The 19,738-nt window shown below is 49.0% G+C and overlaps 1 long non-coding RNA gene across 6 annotated transcripts; it reads left to right on the plus strand.

Moving 5' to 3' along the window:
* Positions 1-2,999: 2,999 nt before the first annotated feature.
* On the plus strand, positions 3,000-17,509 carry LOC139362031 (uncharacterized). 6 transcript variants are annotated; one of them, XR_011620284.1, is made up of 4 exons: positions 3,006-3,164; positions 4,491-4,657; positions 5,021-6,838; positions 12,062-17,509. It is a non-coding gene; the product is annotated as an uncharacterized lncRNA (long non-coding RNA). The 6 variants fall into 6 exon arrangements; XR_011620286.1 differs by having other exon boundaries at positions 5,021-6,502; XR_011620283.1 differs by lacking the exon at positions 12,062-17,509 and adding an exon at positions 3,534-3,694 and having other exon boundaries at positions 5,021-9,877.
* The last annotated feature ends 2,229 nt before the right edge of the window (positions 17,510-19,738 follow it).

The following is a 19,738-nucleotide window of genomic DNA, read 5'->3' on the forward strand; positions in this document are numbered from 1 at the left end:
AATTATGCATGCCACCAGCTGCCCTATAGTGGCGTCACCTCTCACCTGGACCAAAGCAGCAGCCCCCTCATGGCCTCCTTGCCTTCCCCAGGCCGCCAGCCATTGAGTCTCTACCCGGGGAACAGAGGAAGAATCACCCACACCCAAATCCTGGCCACACAGAACAAGTGCATGTCTATGCCACCTTATGAGGCCGCACACGCACAGAAGGCCCCACTGCACTCCGACCCCCTCACACTGACCGCGGCTCTGGCCTCCCTGCTGTCCTGTAACATACCAAGCTCCCAGCTACCCTGAGGTTCTTTCCCGGAGAGAGAGAGAGGGACAGACAGACAGACAGAGAGAGAGAGAGAGAGAGATTTATCTTACGGAATTGGCTCACACGACTGTGGAGGCTGAGAAACCCAAAGTCTGTCAAGTAGGCCCGGGGAAGAGTGGCCGTTGTAGCTCAAGTCCGAAGGCCGTCTGCTGAAAGAATTCTCTCTTTGGCAGAGATCAGTCTTGGTTCTATTGAGGCCTCTGACTGATCGGATGAGGCCACCTACATGATGGAGGGTAATCTGCTTTATTCAAGGTCCATTGACTTAAATATTTTTTCCATCTAAAAAATACATTCGTGGAAATGTCTAGACCGGTGTTTGACCAGAAACTGGGCAGCGTGGCCTGGCCAAGTTGATGCACAAGATGAGGCATCACAGAAGCCTTCCTAATTAGGACAGCATCTGTGGGGGCTGCTCGGAACCCCCCCAACCACCCCACCCGCTGGGATCCAGCATGCCCAGCTGCAGAGAGCTGCCTCAACTCAGGTCACGCCCCTCCGTATGAGTAACCAGAGCAGCTCCCCTGGGGCCCTCTGGAAGGCCATCAATCTTCAGAACCTCCGCCTGCGTTGCTGGGGCTTCTGTTGCAGCTGATCGCAGCTCCCCGCCAGCCCTGTCTCCTCTTGCCCTTTCTGTCCACAGTGTCAACCCAAGAGCCCTCCTTGAGTAACGTCCTGCACGTTCACCTCCATCTCAGGGTCTCTTCCCAACCCTAGCCTGCAACAGGGCCACCTTCATAGCGGCTTTCTTCTTCGTTGTGCTTTGTACCTGACATTTCTTCTCTCACCTGGCTGGCTGTGTGTCTTGGGTCTTCTGCCCTAGGACATGGGCTCCATGGGGCAGTGCTGTGTCAGAGTACCCCTGCCATGCCCCTGGCACCTCTGTCACCTGCTACATGAAGGGACAGATAAACCGGCAGGTGTCTGCTCTCAGTCTCTGGTGGAGATGGAGGCTCTACTTCTGGGATGCCTGGGGAAGCAGGACCATCGGACAGGACCCCGGTCACAGGACTCGGATCTGCAGCAGGCCTGCATCTACACACATGATAAAGTGACAGAATTCAACATGCATGTTGTTTCAATGTCAACGTCCTGGTTTCAGTATTGAATAGCTACATAAGATGTTACCATTGGGGGAAACTGGATTAAGACTACCAAGGACTTCTTTATATTATCTTTGCAACTTCCTGTAAATCTGTGGTTATTTCAAAATTTAAAAATTAAGCAAAGAAGGTTAAGATGTAAAATTATATTCTTTATTTTGATTGCATCCCTATGTATTCATAAGAATAATGATCAAGAGAGTACAAAGAATTGTATTTAGAAGGTTTTAAAGTTAATGGTGAAGGTATTGTTTTTATTTATAATTTTATTCACCTTTCTAATAAATAATTTTTAAATTGGGGGAAAACTAGTTCCATGTGATGTAAATATATATGAGAGTCTGTGAACACTGACTCATTCATTCTATAAATATTTATTGAGTGCAACAATAAGAGAAAGCCTTGAACATCTTCAGCAATTTTCAGCAGTTTCCCGACCTGGGAGGCAACAGTAACATCCTACTTCCCTGAAGGCTGGCAGTAAACCCCAAGTCCCAACTTTTGATGTTCCAACCCTTCCAATGGTTGTATAAGCCCCTGTCTCCCTGCCCTTTTTTCCACTGGGGGCCTGGTAGGGTGGCACCTAGCCCCACTGATCTAACGGCGTGTGTGTGTGTGTGCACCTGCACCTGCACCTGCACAGGAGCCAGCTAGAAAGCACAAAGGTGATCGTGTCACTCTTCTTGCGTGGGACCATGAGTGGCCTCTGTTTGCCCTCTAGTTCTCTGGCCGGGAACTCAGAGATGTCCCTCCCTGTCCAATCTCACCTCCTGCCACTCCCCATACCCCTTCCCCAGCAGCTCCGCTCCAGGACATCAATAAGTGTGAATAGAAGACAGTCATTGGGAGATTTCACCGCAATCTGAATGACCACTAACTTTCTATCTCCCCACAAGACTGTGAGCCCCTTGAGGATGGAGGCTCAGTTGCATTGTTCTTGGTACCACTAGAAATCAGCATTGAAGTTGGCAAAAAGTAGGGATCAGGGATTTTTTTTTCTTAAATTCATGAATGAACACTGTCTCCCCGGTCAAACTGTTTTCAGAGGATTGAGATAAGGAGGCTTTTGTCTGCAGGTTCCCATCTCCAGAGCAGAGGCTCTGCATGATGTCCTCAAAGCCAGATTGGATCCCTACCCTAGTCTGGTGTGTGAGCTAGAGCTTCAGCCCTCACCAGCATATGCTATAGCAAGGGCTCTGGGCAGGGAGGCACCAAATCCTAGGTGCTGGGGGAGACTCTGCTCCCCTCCATTCTTTCTAGAAATGTACCAGGACCCCTTCTCTGTGCCAGATGCTAAGGATACAGCAGCAAACAAAATAGGCTGTCCCTCTGTCATCATGGGCACAATATTCAGCCACGTTCTTTGCCTCAGTGTCCCCAAGTGTTAACTGGAGACAGTAGCTCTTAAATTGTATGGTTGCTGCAAGGGTAAAATGAGTTAGAAGACATCAAGGGCTTAGAACGGTGCCTGGCACATAGTAAGTGCTAAATGAATCTGGTTATTATTAGATCATGGAGCTTATTATTAGATCATGGGTGAGTCAGAGGATAGACAATCAGGCAGTAAGTAGGACCATCTTAGAGCAAGCTAAGTGCCTCAGGCGAGATAATGCAGAGGTGTGGGACAGAGTGGGTGGGGAGGAAAGCTGCCATACAGTGGCCAGGACCAGCTTCGCCCAAGTGGTGGCAACTGCACGACCACAGGAACGATGGCGTGAGCCCCATGGCAACCTGGAGGAAGGGTGTGCTGGGCAGGGGAGGGTGGTGCAAAGACACCAAGAGAGTCTGGCTCATTGACCGGCATGGCTGGAGTGTGGGGACAGAGCAGGGGTGTGCCGGGGAGACTGGAGTCCCAGGAAAGGCCAGGTTCCAGGGCGTTGAGGGCCAGAGGAGGCACCTGGGCCTGTTCCCTTCCCAACCCTCAGGATAGCCCACCCTTCACCCGCAGCTGCACAGGAACGCCCTTGGGCACTGGCCTCCAGGGTGGGGAAACCAGGTTCCTGCAGGAGGGGCAGATCTGAGTGTCCCCCATCCTCGCCTGAGTGCACTCAGGGTCAGGCCTCCGTGCCCCCATAGTCCATCCCATGCCTCCGTCTCATCACTCCCACCAGGCTGAGGCCCACCCTGGGCTCCTGTTGGGTGGGGTCAGCTTCTGTGAGCTCCACCACTGTGTGAGCCCAACCCCGACCAGCCCTCTCCAGCTTCTGGGGCCTGCAAGGAGGAGGAAGGCCAGGGTGGAGAGGATGGAGAGAGACCTGTTCCATGCGGAGGGGTGAGCCACCTTCTGCGGTGGAGGCCAGGAGCAAGGATCTGCTCTGAGCCTGGTCTGGGGCCCCTCCCCCACTTCCCACCTCCCAGCTCTTCCCTCCTAGAGACACCTTCTTTGTCTGCAGAGGCCACTGCTCTGATTCTGTCTGTTGCTAGGTGATGGGAACTGCGGAGAGCGAAGAGTGGGGAACTGGGCAGGGTCTGGCGGGCCTGTGGTGGGGGGAGCTGGAACATGCAGGCTCATGGAGCACACAGACGCCTACACACAGCTCCGCAGGCACATGGGGACACGGACCCACTCCCACAGCAGACACCCCCACAGAGCACTCATGGCCCCCACAGAAACACACCCACACTCATCACAGCAAACCAAAACAATCACACGCTGGTACACAAACACACACACCCCCGCACCAATCCAGGCAGACACAAAGCTCACAACAACAGGCAGCAGATCTGATTCACACAGACGCAGGCACAGGTGCCGCCCAACGCCACCCTCTCTTTGTCACATGCCAGCCCTCGGAGGGAGGAAAGTGCCTCACTAGGCTGAGATGCCCAAGGGACCTCCCAGGGAGGGAAAGCAGGACACACAGGGACAGTGGCTTCCAGCCCTGTCAACACCCTTGTGCCCAACCAGGTATGCTGTTCACCCCCACCCCACCTGGACCTTGGTGTCAGCTAGGATTGCAGTAGCCACCTTCAGCCCAGAGCCTGGGGCCTTGCCCACTGCCTCACCTCCTGGGGTGGGGCGTGCTGATCCTCTCTCCTTCCCTTTGCTCATGTGTGCATGCCTTTAGCAAATACCCACTGGGTGTGTGGGCACACTGCGGCCTTTAAAGAGAAGAGAAACACATGAGGCTCACAGCAGGAGGCCCTGCCTAGGTTCCAGGGGACATGGAGCAGAGTGGCTGCGTAGAGCTGGGGAGCATCCCAAGCCTGTGCCAAGGTTCCAAGGACAAAAAGGGTGAGGAGGCCCAGTGCAGGGTGGTGGGGGAGCAGCTAGCCAGGGCCAACAGTGTACGTCGTGCCTGGGCAGGAGTAGCCTTTAAATGCAATGGGGGAACAATGGACAGCATCTAAGTAGGGACGTGCCGTGAGTCCTGGGGGTTCAGGGGTGTCTAGAGGGGAAGCTGGGAAGCAGGGGCCACAGCTTCTGACAGGTGGCTGAGTGTGGGGAAGACAAGAGGGGCAGGTGTGAGATGCACAGCAGGCACAGCTGTGTTCTGGGGCGTGGTGGGCTGTGGCGAGAGAGAGGAGCAGGTCTTCTCCCGTGTTCAGAGCAGATCCAAACTCTTCTCCCATTCCTTCCTCCCCTGTGCATCCTCAGCACCTCCAGCACTTGCCTGTTTGGGCAGCGTGAGCACAGAGAGCAGGAGCTTGCCCTCAGAGGCTTCAGGGGGTCGCTTGCACCCACTGGTAAGGTCAGCATCATGTTCGACCAAAGGGAGGAAGGTGGCTGTGACCAGAGCATCAGGGGGTCCTAATGCAGCTGGGGAGTCAGGCTTGAGTGTGTGCTGTGCATGTTCTCTGCCTCTCTTCCTTGGGGGTAGGCGAGTCTCCAGAGCCTGGAGGACAAGTTAGCCTTGTGAAGGATGGCAGAGGACCTGGCCCAGGGGTCCCCAAAATGGAGCACCAACCCTCCATGCAGGCCAAGACACTGGTGAATATGCTGCAAAAAATATGCTGAAACTTCTCTGCATACCACAGGGTGTGAGAAGAAAATATTAGAACTTCTAGTTTGTACACGTGTTACTCCACAACAAGAAAGAAATCAACTTGATTAATGCATACTGTAAAGACAGCACCGCCCTCCGGAGGCCCTCTGGAAGCCCTAGTGCTGGGACAGCCGCGTCCTCTTGCAGCAAGGGGAGCCTTGAAGCATAGAGGGGCCCACACAGGTCTATTCTGTTTCAGTGAATTTCCTGGTTAAGTGGATTTGTGGATTATAGTCTCTGGTTTTAATTAAACTAACCCTAACAAAATGAGCAAGTGGCTTAAGAAGTTTCATGCGAAGGAAATGTGTTTTGAAGATAATGGAAGCAAGAGCTTAGAACAAGAAATGGTAACTCGGCACTTTTCTTCACTCCTGGAACGAGCCACTCATGGGGCACAGTACTAGGTAAATACAGCGTCTGTGGAATCGGCCCTGATGAGGAGTCGGACACAGAAATTACAGCTCACCCAGAAGCCTGCTTGAAATGTGGTTTACATCCACGGCCATGAACACAGGTCCCACCTGGAAGACGCCCCGTGGGGAGTAACAGGAGAAAAAGCAAGTGGCAGGACACAGTGTGCTTTATATCCCATTTATGAGAAAAACAAAATCGAGTTATGATATGTGTTAACACATGCACGGGACCTGGAGGCACATGCGTTACGCCAGCTTCTCCTTGAAGGGAGGCTGGCACTGTCACCATTGTGCGTCTCTGCTGATTTGAGTTATTACAATGATTATGCATACAGTTACGGTGAGAGACACAATAGGAATTTTTAAGCAACTAGGGTTTTTAAACCTTTTATTTTGAAATAATTTTAGATTTACTGAAGAACTGAAAGGTGGTGCAGAGAATTCCTGTCCTGTATGTTAACACGTCACGTAACCGGGGTACAACTGTCAGAACTAAGGAATAACTGTTGCTATGCCACCGTGAACTAGAGTTCAGATGTCTCCAGCATTTCCACTGATGATCTTTTACTGTTTCAGGAAATAATCCAGGATCCATTTCGTGTGTGGTCATCTCGTCTCCTCGGTCCCCTCCAGCCTTTCCTCATCTTTTGTGACCTGGTCACTCTGGAAGGGCACTGTCCAGTTAGTCCACAGGATGGGCCTTCCCTGGGGCTTTTCTGATGCTTCCTTGTGATGGCACTGGCATCCTGCGGAGCAGGACCACAGAGAGGAGGTGCCCCTCATCACACCACATGGGGGTTCATGCACCAGCACCACTGCTTTCCAGGGCCCTTCACCTCCATCACCGGTGGAGGTGGCATCTGCCAGGATTCTCCACTGTCCGTCGATTTTGTCTGGCGTTCGAGCAGGGCAAGGCTTCACAGGGCGGGGATCAGGAGACGGGGAGAGAGGCAGCCAGGCCAGGTCACAGGCGACCTTGACCGTGGCATGTGAAGAGTGCTGGGCAGATGCAGTGAGGTCAGCTGTGAAGTTCTAAAGTCTCGGTGGTGTCTTTGGGAGAGAGGGTTGCCGGGGCAAGAAAGGAAGCTGGGGTCCAGCCAGGTCAGAGTAGTGTTGTCAGGTGATGGGGGAGGAAGACAATTCAAGGGCAAGGGAGAAGGTGAGACACAGAGGGATTGGCATCAGACACCCCACACAGTGCTTCTCTCACTTGGAGAAGCAGAAAGTCGAGGCTTAGAAAGTGCACGGCCCTACCTCTTCTGAGGTGCCCCTGCGGGCTGTCTACAGACCAGGCAGTATAAGCCTGATAGCAGCTACATAAAGAAAAGCAGGAGCCAGTTTGTGCACAGTGGCCTCAAGTGTGTGCTGGGCATGTTCTCTGCCTCATCATCCCTGTGTGACAGATGAAGGTACGGGGGGGCCCAGGAGGGGAGGACACTGGCCCAGGTGGCAGTCAGTTGGGGCGGAGGGACCTTGAGCCCGAGTCTTTTTCCCAGATCCTGCAGGCCTGGTGCTGAGGCAGACAAACTGCCTCCTCTGTCCTGGGCCTCCAACCCCTCCAGCCCCCTGCCCACTTAAACATAGGGGAGCCTTAGCTACTCAGGAGGCTGAAGCACAAGAATCACTTGAACCCGGGAGGCGGAGGTTGCAGTGAGCCGAGATCGCGCCACTGCACTCCAGCCTGGGCGACGGAGTGAGACTTTGTCTCAAAAAAAAAAAAAAGAATAGGGAAGTCTTTTGGCCCAGGTGGGAGTGGGGTGAACAGGAGGGGAGCTCTGTTCTAGGTGCCTGGGTGACAAACCACTCCAAGCCTAGAGGCCTAAAACAGTAGCCGTTTTCTCCTGCTCTCCAAGTCTGTGGGTCAGGAATTCAGCCAGAGTGCATCAGGGTGCTTCCCCTCTGCTCCACATGTCCCAGAAAGCTGGGGAGACTGAAGGCTGGGTGTAACCCTGGTGACTCAGGCTACTGGGGGCTGGAGGGACCTAGAAGCTTCCTCACACCAAGCCTAGCTCCGGGGCTTGAGTGAAAGCTGACATAGCCTCTCTGGGTGGCTCACCCCTCCTCACAGCTTGGCAGGCTGGGCTCTGGAGAAGCATCCTGAGGACCAGTGTTCCTAGGGACCTCATTCTTCTGACCTCATTCCTACAATGTTTTGCCAATGCAAAATAAATCACCAAGGCCAGGTCAGGTTCAAGGCTAGGGGCATGTGGGCGGGGAAGTTAGAGGCCACCCTTTGGCAGGGATAAGACAAGGTCAATGCTGAGGTCTGTTTGTCCCCAAAGCTCATGTTGAAATGGGATCTCCAGTGTGGTTGTGGTGGGAGGTGGGGCCTAGTGGGGGGTATTCATTTCCCTCATAAGTGGTTGGTGCTGTTCTAGGTCGTGAGCAAGTTCTCACTCTGATGAGGCTGGATGAATTCTAATGGGAATAAGTTAGTTCTCTCGAGAGTGGGTTGTTATAAAGCCAGACACCTCTCAGTTTATCTCCCTTCACACTTGCCCACTTTCCCTTTGACCCTCGCCATGTTATGAAGCAGTATGAAAGCCCTAACAGAAGCCAGGGCCATGCCCTCGAACTTCCTAGTCTGCACAATGGCCAGCTAAAGGACCCTCTTTTCTTTATCAATGATCCATCCTCAGGTACTGTTTCATAGCAACACAAAATGGACTAAGACAGTCACATTGCAAAAGAGTCTGTGGGATGGGAGGTGCTCTGTGGCCGCCTCTGGAATTGTGATCTGCCCCATGGTCCTTCAGCCCCGTGTCTGGTGTGACTTTGGAGGTCCTTTCACCCAGGGCCACAAAGCTACTGCATCTCCGCTACACCCACCACCACTGTGCAGTTGCTTTGTGCTCCAGCCTCAGTTTCCCCATTCAATTCCTCACAGTGACCTAAAGGCCAGACCCTGCCCCTGGCTGGGTCTCTGTATTCAACTAGGGACATGCAAACTCCTACCCCCTGAGAGGGTGACCTCAGAATCAGTTCCCCAAGTTCCAGTTCCAGTTTGCCCCTGGCCTGCCACACTGCCTAGAACTGGCTGCCTCTCCTCCATGAGACTCAGCCTCTTAGAGGCCACCCACAGGCCTGGCAGTGAGTGCCTCCCTGCATTTTTAAAGGAAGATGCCTCTTTTGTCTCCCCCTTTTCCCAGCCTGCACAGCGCCCTCCCTCTCCACAACCCTTGGCTGAAACTGGGTGGACAGGCCAGCCCTAGGCTTATGACCCACTCTGACACCTCACTGGGTTCTGTCTCAGCTCTGAACACAGGCCTGCCAAATTCTATTTTGGTTTGTATATAGTGCATTTGAGAGCATCTCTTTGTGCAGATTTCTTAGTGGTCATTCCAGGTATTAGATTATACATTTATAACTTATCACAGTTAACTGATGTTGACATTTTATTAGTTGTGGTGAAGTGGATAAACCTAAGTCCTTCATGTTCCCTATTCTCTCCCCCTTTATAATATAGTTCTCTTTAATATTTCCTCTACATACATTGGCAATCACATCATTCAGTGTTATAATTTTTGCTCCAATTGTCAAGCATAATTTAGAAAACTCAAGAGATAAGGTCTATTGTATCTATGTATATTTTGTTGACTGTGTTCTTCCTTCCTTGCACTTTGAGATTCCTTCTTTTGTCATTTTATTTGTTTGGCAAACTTCCTTTAATCATTTCTTTTGGGTAGGTCTGCTGGTGACAAAGTCTCTGTTTTTTTTTTTTTCTTCTTCTGAAGATGTCTTGATTTCCTCTTGATTTTTGAAGGATATTTTCACTGGATGTAAGATTCTGGGCTGAGAGTTCTTTTCTTTCAGCTCTTGAAAAGTGCTGTGCCACTTCCTTTTGGTCTCCATGGTTTCAGTGAGAAATCTGCTGTCATTAAAATGGTTTTGCCTTAAAGGTAAGATGCTGTTTCTTTTTTCTTCTCACTCTGTCACCCAGGCTGGAGTGCAGTGGTGTGATCTCGGCTCACTGCAACTTCTGCCTCCTGGGTTGAAGTGATTCTCTCAGCCTCCCCAGTAGCTGGGACTACAGGCACGTGACACCACACCCGGCTAATTTTTTGTATTTTTAGTAGAGATGGGGTTTCACCGTATTAGCCAGGTTGGTCTCGATCTCCTGACCTTGTGTCATCTGCCCGCCTCGGCCTCCCAAAGTGTTGGGATTACAGGCGTGAGCCACCGCGCCCAGCCTGTTTATTTTTATTTATTTATTTATTTATTTTGAGGTGGAGTCTCTCTCTGTCACCCAGGCTGGATTGCAGTGGTACGATCTTGGCTCACTGCAACCTCTGCCTCTCAGGTTCAAATGATTCTTTTGCCTCAGCCTCCGTAGTAGCTTGGATTATAGGCATGGGCCATCACACCTGGCTAATTTTTGTATTTTTAGTAGAGACGGGGTTTTGCCATATTGGCCAGGCTGGTCTTGAACTCCTGACCTCAAGTGATCTGCCCGCCTCGGCCTCCCAAAGTGCTGGGAGTACAGGCATGAGCCATGGCGCCTGGCCAAGATGTTGTTTCTTTCTTGCCACTTTCAAGATTTTTGTCTTTGTCTTTAATTTTCTGAAGTCTCAATAGAAGGTGTCTTGGCATAGGTTTGCTTTGATTGATGCCATTTGGCATTTGCTCAGGATCTTGAATCTGTAAATTTATGTCTTTTGCCAAATTTGGGAAATTTCTAACCATTATTTCCTTGAAAATCTTTTCAGCTCCACCTTCATCTTTCTTTCTTTCTGGGTCTCTCATGACACGAATGCTAGGTCTTTTGTTATAGAAAGACCAAAATATAGACCAAAATGTATATAGGCCAAAATATACATACCCGAGATTCTGCTCATTTTTATCTAAGTCTGTTTTTTGCTTTGTTGTTCAAATTGAGTAAATTCTATTATTTTATCTTTAGGTTCACTGACTCTTCCCTCCATCCTCTCTGTTCTGGCATTGAGCCATCCACTGAGTTAATTTTGGCTGTTGCGTTTTCAACCCTGAATTCCCATTTGGTTCCTCTTTGTGGCTTGTTTCTCTGCAGAGATTTTCTGTTTTCTCACTTGATTCCGTTGTGTTTGCCTTTGAGCATTTTTGTGATGGTGGCTTCAAACTGTTCAGATGATGCTGCCGTTTGTGTCATCCTGGGTTAGTCTCTGCGTCTCTTCTCATCAGGGTCGGTGTTTTCCTGGATCCTGATGTGGAGTGATTTGCGATTGAAATGTGGATATTGGGGGTTATGTGATGGGGCTCCTGGCCTTATTTAAACCTCTATCTCAGCAGCCTCCTCTGTGGCCCGGCTATGGTGGACGTCTCCACCCCCAGCTGGGCTTCTCCAATACCTTCCCAAGGAGGGGCGGCACCTCAGTCAGTACACCTGGGTGAGGGTGGAGGGCTAGGCTCCCTCCGCAGTCTCTGCTGGCTAGGGTGGGGTGGGGCCTCGTCTTTCCTGTGTGGTCTGATGGCATAGGTCAGTTATCATCTAAAGTTTTCTAGAATGCCCGTTGCCTAGCTAGGGGGAGCAGGTTTTTCTGGGGGATTGTTTTCTGAGCGGGTTGGTGTTTCTAGGTTGCTGACTCTTTAGCACCCAGTTTGGCATACATGAAGCAAAAAGAAAGATGGAACTCATCACCATGCTGTTGCTGGATCCTGAGGCCCCTGCTGGTGCTTCTCTGCACCTTTTAGGGCCTTCTAGTATTCATTCTACACAGAATACCCATGACTTTTAGCTGTATTTGGTGGGGGGAAATAAGAAAAAGTACCTTGGCTTCTTCCATCTTTTTGGTTGCAGAAGTTCCAGTGGGTAAAGCCCTTTGAAACTGCACACTACACCATCCTCTACCCCAGCCTCCTTCAAGATTCCGAGCTGTGCATAGCTGCTATTCATACTGCTTTCTGCTCTAATTGTCCAATTCTTGTGAAAAGTCTAAAAATGACCTTGGGTGATACCCTGGGTGCATACAGCAGAAAGCCAAGCTCTCATGAGAGGTTCCTTGGATCCCAGAGGGTGGGCAGGGTCTGGAGGCCAGGCAGCTGGGATGGGGCTGGGCTGAGGTCTGGAGACAGGCCAGAGAGGAAAGTCAGTCCTTGGATCCACCAGCACCCACAGCCAATCCACACTACTTCTAAGTATTCATGAGTTGTCCTCTAAAACTCTTCTTCCCAATTTCCCCCAAAACCCTCCACTTCATCTAGGCCAGGGTCCACCTTATGCCCCTTTGCTGTGCTCATGGAAACTTTTTTTTAAATTAACTTCAGAGACAAGTGAGCTCATGGAAACCTCTCCATCGTTGACCAGTATCTATAGGAAAAGCTTCCTCTTCTTCTGTATGCAGAGGCTGCACAGCTCCTGGTTCACCTGCACCTCTCCAGATCACTATGGTGCCTGCAGCGCTGAGGGCATTTTAAATCATCACAGAACAACAAGCATATAAGCATTATGAGTGCCTCTGGACCTCTCATGTGCCTTGCTGGAGACCTGCCAGGCCCACATTTTAACTTACATGAACTCGATGCCCTCTTTGACAGGGAGAGATCTGCTTCTTTATTCGTTAGCATTTCCCCTGGACCTGCTAGATCTGGACCATCCCCAGGAAAGGAAGGTCATACCACAAAGATAAATAAAAAGAAAATGAGTTAATTAAGAAGGAGTTAATTTGAAATTCAATATTCCCAAGAGTCCAGGCCCTTCAGTTCTAAGGGAATTTTTCTCCCCTGTAAAATAGAACTGTTGGGTAAAATGAGATTCCACTGTATAAGGTCTCACTTAGAATTTCTGTCTCATTTCACATATGTAAACACTGAGGCTCTGTGAGTTGAGAGATTTGTTGCACTAGGCCCTGAAAGGCACGGCCAGTGAGCATCCAGCCCAGGGTACGTCTGCTGGCTTCACAGTTGCCCTGCTATTCTGTGGTCCAATGTGGCTGCTCTAGCTCCAGTCATCACGTCTGCATTCTTGCTAGTGGGAAGGGCAAAGCATGACCTTTCTTTTTAAGGACACATTTGAAGTTGCACACATCATTTCTGCTCATGTTTCACTGGCCAGCATTTAAATGGATGGGCCTACCTAGCTGCAGGGAAGGCTGTAGTCTTCATTCTGGGATGAAGTGTACCCAGCTAAAAGTCTAGAGTTTTATTTCTATGAGAGAAGTTGAGCATGGATACTGGGGGACAATGAACCATTTCCACTTCATCTTCTAATAAATGTGACAAGTGCAATGCTTATCATATCTTGTGTATTGGCTCAATTCAGAACACACTGGGCATCCACCCCGTATAAGGCCTTGGCTTGAGCTCAATGGGAAATACACATATGTGTGAGACCAAATGGCACAGAGAGGCCAGAAAAGAGAACAAGTGACATTTATTGAAGACTTATCATGTCCTGGGCCAGGAGCTTTGCATACATCATTGCTTTTGATCTTTACAACTCAGTAAATCTGCAGAAACTGAGTTATACATCTGCAGAAACTGAGTTTCAGAGAAACGAAGTGCGTCTTAGGTCTGGTTCCCAGGGAAACAAACTGTGAGATGAAGATTTGCATTCAGGAAGTTTATTAGGGAGTAGGCTCAGGCTCGACGCTGGTGAGGGAGTGAGGGAAGGAGGACTGGGCAGAGGGAGAAGTTGAGCAGCAATGAAGATGCAACAGAAACCTCAGCCATTCCCACCTGAACGGCCCTTCAGAGTGGTTCTTAATTTCTAATTAAGGGGACAGGACTCTGTACCCCCTCATCAGCCAGACATTGGATGTGGGATGCCTACCCCTAAAGCCCCCTTCCTCCCCAGGAGGGACGTGACCTTGGGCGAAGTGGCTGCTGCTATCCATGGGCACTACCCAGGGACGCAGCTGTCAGCCTTCAGCCGTCAACACTCCCAGATACCTTGGTCCAGAAGGAGGGGTCTGGGCTGCATAGGACAGTGTCTTCTACAAAATGACACTATCAAGGTCACATAGCTTGGGGTTCAGAGCTGTGATTCCAGTTTAGTTCTGTCTCCAGAATCCACGTGGTTCCTCATGTTCCTTGTTGCCTCCCAGGCAACTGCTCAGGGGTGGATGGGGCTGGCAGAGGAGGAGCCTGGAGGCTGGACCCACCCCTGGCACGTTGCCCCTAAGGACGGTTCAAGACAAGGTCCTCCTTCACAACTCCGAGGCGCCATCTTACCCTCCTCTTCACTCTGCTAGGTGTGGTCCGGCCACACTGCCCTCTTCTCCGCTCCTTTGATAGCCCACGCTCTCTCCAGACGCAGCTGTGTCCATGCTCAGCTCCTTTCCCTGGGAGCACACCTCCTCCAGCATTCACACATGGTCTGCTCCCTGTCACTTGAGTCCCACTGAAATGTCACCTTCCCTGATCACCCTTTTGACATTGTCACCCTGCCCTAGTCCTTCTGGTCCCTTGTAACTGTCTTGCTAGCCCTCGGCATTCCGGAGCCCCTCTCTAAATGATCTTCTTCATTAGATTTCATGCACACACTCTGTCCCCACTAGCACATGAGCTCCGTGAGGGCAGGGATCTTGTCTGTCCTGCTCACCACTGTCTCCCAAGCGCCTAGCCCAGTGCCTGGCACATAGTAGGTGTTCAATAAACATAAGTTAGATAATGGAATGAATAAATAAATGCATGAAGAAGATATAAATCACCCCAATCCAGGGCAGAAAGAACTTGCGCCTGCAAGGGAGAGCCCAGAGCTGGGGAGGTGTTTGAAGGGAGCTATTCCTTCCTTCCAGCTGCCCCAAGGAGATACAGCAGTGTCAGTCTCAGTTTGCCCAGCTGTAATCAAAGGGATGGGGCTGGCTTCCCACCTCCTAGGAAGTGCCTGAGGTTGTTTCTTGGGTGGTGTGTGCATTGGGGGAGCGTGTCAGTGCAATTTCTTCTGAGGCCTCTCTCTCCTTGGCTTGCAGGTGGCTGTCTCCTCCTCCCAGGTCTTCACCTCGTCATTCACCTTTATGCATCTGTGTCCAGATCTCTTCTTACAAGAACACCAGTTATATTGGGTTATGAGCCACTCGTTTTAACTTAAGTACTCTTTATTGACTCTGCAGGAGTTCCCCTGATCTGCAAGAGCACGCTCCAAGACCCCCAGCCCAGTGGATGTTGGAGACCGTGGATAGTACTGAACTTTCCCACGCGTACAAACCTATGATAAAGTTTAATTTATGAATTAGGCACAGTGAGAGACTAACAGTAGCAACCACTAATACAATAGAGCAGTAATGCGGACATACTGTCGTAAGGGTTATGGGAGTGTGGCTTCTCTCACTCCAAACGCCCTATTGTGCTACACTCACCCTTTCTGTGAGGCTGTGAGATAACACAATGCCTTTGTGAGTGAGTGACACGGGCACTGTGACATAGTGTCAAGCTGCTGCCGACCTTCTGATGACACCTACATGAGAGGGAGGGTCACCTGCTGTGGTTGCCCTGGGCCATTGAGCCGTGATGACACTGCAGGCTGGATGTCAGGAGCAGACGATGTTGATGACTCACAGATGAGGGAGCTGTGGGTCCAGCATAAAGACGCTGGACAGTGGGATGATTCACACCCAAGCTGGATGGGACTGCCCTCAGTGGGATTTTTCAGTCTACTCCGAATGGTGTGCAATTTAAAACTTATGAATAGTTTGTTTCTGGAATTTTATTTCTTCCTTTTTTTGTTTGAGACAGGGTCATGCTCTGTCACCCAGGCTTAAGTGATCCTCCTGGGCTCAAGCCATCCTCCTGCTTCTGTCTTCTGAGTAGCTGGGACCACAGGCACACACCACCATGCCAGGCAAGTTTTTAGATTTTAAACTTTTTGTAGAGATGGGGTCTCACTATGTTGCCCAGGCTGTGGCATTTTTCGTTTAATATTCTCAGAGGTGATTGACTGTAGGTAACTAAAATTTCAGAAAGCGAAACAGCAGAGAAGTGGGAACTACTGCATCTCCAAGTGCAGTCCCATTCTGAGGTGCTGGGCATAGAGTTCAGTGTGTAAATTTGGGGGCCACCATGCAGCCTGCGAGATGGGATGCCAGACCATCCCCAAGAATGGGAGAAGCAGGAAGCCCTGGCACCTCCCATGTATTTATTTATTTGGAGGATCTCGGCATACTAAAATAAAGGCATGTCTCAATGGTTTAAAGAAATTGGTCTATATTTTAAGTGGTTACTTTAACAAGTAAGTACTTTAAACAAATAATGCACCACAACTGCACAAATCACAAGATAATTGCAATATTATTAACAAAAATGTTCATTTAGCGAATTGTCTGGTGTGGCCATGAGATGTAACTTTTCAGTTTTACGATGAGCGGCTTTGTCTTTTAATCTTATCATGCATCTGCACATTCGGGGATGAAATATTCAAACTTCTGACTCCTTGAGTCAGGGAGCTGCCAGGCGTGCAGCGGGTGCAACCTCCCTCACCTCCTTTTCTGCAGCCTGAGAAGCCTCTGCCTGGGTGCACAGCCCCACAGCCCATCTTCTGCAGAGTGGGAGGGGAGCCAGGCCCCGCTTGGGTAGCATCGCCATGGCAACCTCTCCTAACGCCGCTCCTCGCTGAGACCCGGGCATCTGTGGCCATGGCGACTGGGCCCGCCACTGGCACATCTGCATAGCAACCAGAGAGGGTGCCGAGCGCAGCTGGGCCCCGCTCAGGAAAGCAGGTACACTCAGAGCTTTTATCAGTCATTAAGAAGCTGGGTGCCTCTATGGGGAAAAAGGACAAAGGACGCAGACAAAAGACTTGGAACTGCAAGTGGCTAATAAATCTATGACAAGTGCCCAACATTACCAGCGATCATAGAAATGCAAATGCAAACAACAATAAGATACTTAAAGAAAAACAACAACTAGTGCAATTGGCAAGAGATGAGGCACAAAAGAGATAGGACCCAGTGTTGGGGGTGTATAGGGAATGGGTACTCGAACACCCTGCTGGTCTGAGTGCACATTCATGGAACATTTCTGAGAAGGCAATTTGCAATCTGTATCAAAAGCCTTTAAAATGCACATACCTTTTGAACCAACAATTCTAGTCGTAGTAATTTATTCCAAGGTAATAATTAAGTGAGTAAAGATTCAGCTCCAAGTGTGTTCCCTGTAGGGGCAATTATAATAGCAAAAACTTTGAAACAACCACAATCTGAAAAAAAAGAGAATTGATTAAATCATTTATTTTGCATTCATACAAGGGAATGCTATGCAACCATTAAGAAATGTTATAGAAGACTACTTAGAGGTGCAGAACGATAGTTACAATAGCATATTAAGCAGAAAAACAGATTATAAAACAGATGTATAGTGCTGCTCAGGGCCCCCCTCCCAACACCTTCAGTCCTCAGCACCCTCTGCACCCAGGAGAGAGTGTTAAGGCTCAGCAGAACACTGCCCAGGGTTCCTAGAGAGCGCGACCAGAAGTTTCTGTGCCCATGAACGCATGTCTGAGTGTACATCTTGGGGAGAAGCACAGTCCAGGGCTGTGGGCCTGGGAAGCCCAGGTTGTCTCCTGACACCACCTAATTGTGTGACTCATGGACAGCCCTACCTGGAGAGCTTGTCAGGCTGAAGTAGTCACTGCTGCACTGGCCATCCCATCCCAGGGTATTCCCAAGCCGGATACCATCTCTTAGTTGGGTCAAGAGGATAAACCATGAAGAGTCAAATAATGTTTTCAAGGCAACAGATTTGGAGCCTTGCCTGCATGAGGAAAGTCAACTTCAACATAAGGCATTTTTTAAAAATTCAAAAACTTTTCAGTTGTAGTAAAATACACATAACAAAATTTTTCATTTTAACCATTGTTAAGTGTACAGCTCAGTGTGCAACTATCATCACCATCCGTCTCCAGAACTTTTTTCTCTTCCCAAACTGAAACTCTCTCCCCATTAAACACTAACTCCCATTTCTCCTCCCACCAGTCCCCCTAGCAACCACCATTTTACTTTCTGAATCTGACCACTCTAAGGACCTCATATAAGTGGAATCATATGGTGTTTGCCCTTCAGTGACTGCTTTATTCACTTAGCACAGTTTTCAGGGTTCATCCATGTTGTAGCATGTGTCAGTGTTTCCATCCCTTTTAAAACTGAATATCTAATATTCTGTTGTGTTCATACACTATATTTTGTTAATCCATTCCTCTGACAATGGACACTTGGATTGCTTCCACCTTTTTGCTGTTTTGAAGATTGCTGCTTGAACATGGGTGTGCAATTATCTCTTTGAGACTCAATGTAGGACTTTTCTGATGAAGATCCATCCTGTGGAGTGAAGCTAGAGAGGCTGTCAGGGACGGGCTTTTCTATCTCCATGTGGAGAAGTTGTTGCTGTAAGGATCGGTTGGAGAACAAGGCAAACCAAGAGACACACATGAAGGAAGTGGCATTCATCCAGACGGAAGAGCCAACTCACCAGAGAGCTGGGAAGACAGTGAGGTGGAGGAAAAGAGTTTGTGCATCTTGTCTTCCTACTCACATAATCAATGTGTTCACAGATTGGAGCATAACTTAAACAGTTATCAGAACAGTAAAGAGTGAGAAGCCATGTAGAAATAATGAAAGTGAGAAACCTCTCAGAGCATTCACTTTATTTGGCATAAAAGAACTCAAATAGAAGACAAACCCTGTGGAATTTACAGAGAGTGTTCAATTTGGCAGCCACAGTACACGTATGCATGAGACAGTTCTTAGGGAAGGAAAATATTGCATGCAGAGTCTGTGGGCAAGTGTGGAGCTGTAGTATATCCCTCAGTGGACCCCAGAGAATTTGTGTGGAAGAAAGTCTACATGCATGATATGTGAAGTATTTTGTACTACTTTTGTACTACTATCTTCATGTTGTATGTACACCCTTTTCTGGCTCCTGCTAGCTCATGGTTTATCTCCTCTATCTTTATTTGTGTTGAGCTCTTGTATCTACTTTCTACTCTTGTTTTATACTGGCAGCGACTACATTATGCTTTAGTAATTTATAAAGTAAAATTTGGTTTCTGTATTCTGCTGCTCAGGAGTGATATATTTTCTAATGAATGATATGTATCTGCCATTTGTTTTTCTGTGACATTTTTCATTTTTTAGCTATTTCAATACCTATATTAAAATAACTAAAATATGAGATAACTTTAATACCTTATCTAATACCCAACTGCAGTCATGTGTCACTTAACAATGCGGATATGTTTTGAGAAATGCAGCCTCAGGCAATTTCATCATCGTGCAAAGAGTGTCCTTATACAACTTAGCTGGCATGGACTACTATACAACTAGGCTATATGGGATAGCCTGTTGTTCCCAGGCTACAAACCTGTACAGTGTATGACTGTACTGAGTACTGTGGGCAATTGTAACGTAGCAGCATTTGTTTATCTAAACATGGCTAAACACAGAAAACAGACAGTAGGCCAGGCCTGGTGGCTCACGCCTGTAATCCCAGCACTTTGGGAAGCTGAGGTGGGTGGATCACCTGAGGTCAGGAGTTTGAGACCAGCCTGACCAATATGGTGAAACTCCATTTCTACTAAAACTATGAAAATTAGCCCAGTGTGGTGGCAGGCGGCTGTAGTCCCAGCTACTCGGGAGACTGAGACAAGAGAATTGCTTGAACCTGGGAGGCAGAGATTGTAGTGAGTCGAGATGGTGCCATTGCACTCTAGCCTGGGCAACAGAGTGAGACTCTCTCTCAAAAAAAAAAAAAAAAAAAAAAAAGAAAAGAAAAGAAAGAAAACAGTAAAAATAAATATGGTATAAAAGATAAAAATGTGAATACCTATATAGGGCAGTTACCATGAATGGATCTTGCATGACTAGAAGTTGCTCTGGGTGAGTCAGTGAGTGAGTGGTGAGTAAACGTGAAGTCCTGGGGAATTACTGTGCACTACTGTAGACTTTGTAAACACTGGACACTCAGGCTATGCTAAATTTATAACAAATATTTTCTTTCTTCAATAATAAATTA

The sequence above is a fragment of the Macaca nemestrina genome, chromosome 2 (assembly GCF_043159975.1).
Source record: "Macaca nemestrina isolate mMacNem1 chromosome 2, mMacNem.hap1, whole genome shotgun sequence".
Classification (NCBI taxonomy): domain Eukaryota; kingdom Metazoa; phylum Chordata; class Mammalia; order Primates; family Cercopithecidae; genus Macaca; species Macaca nemestrina.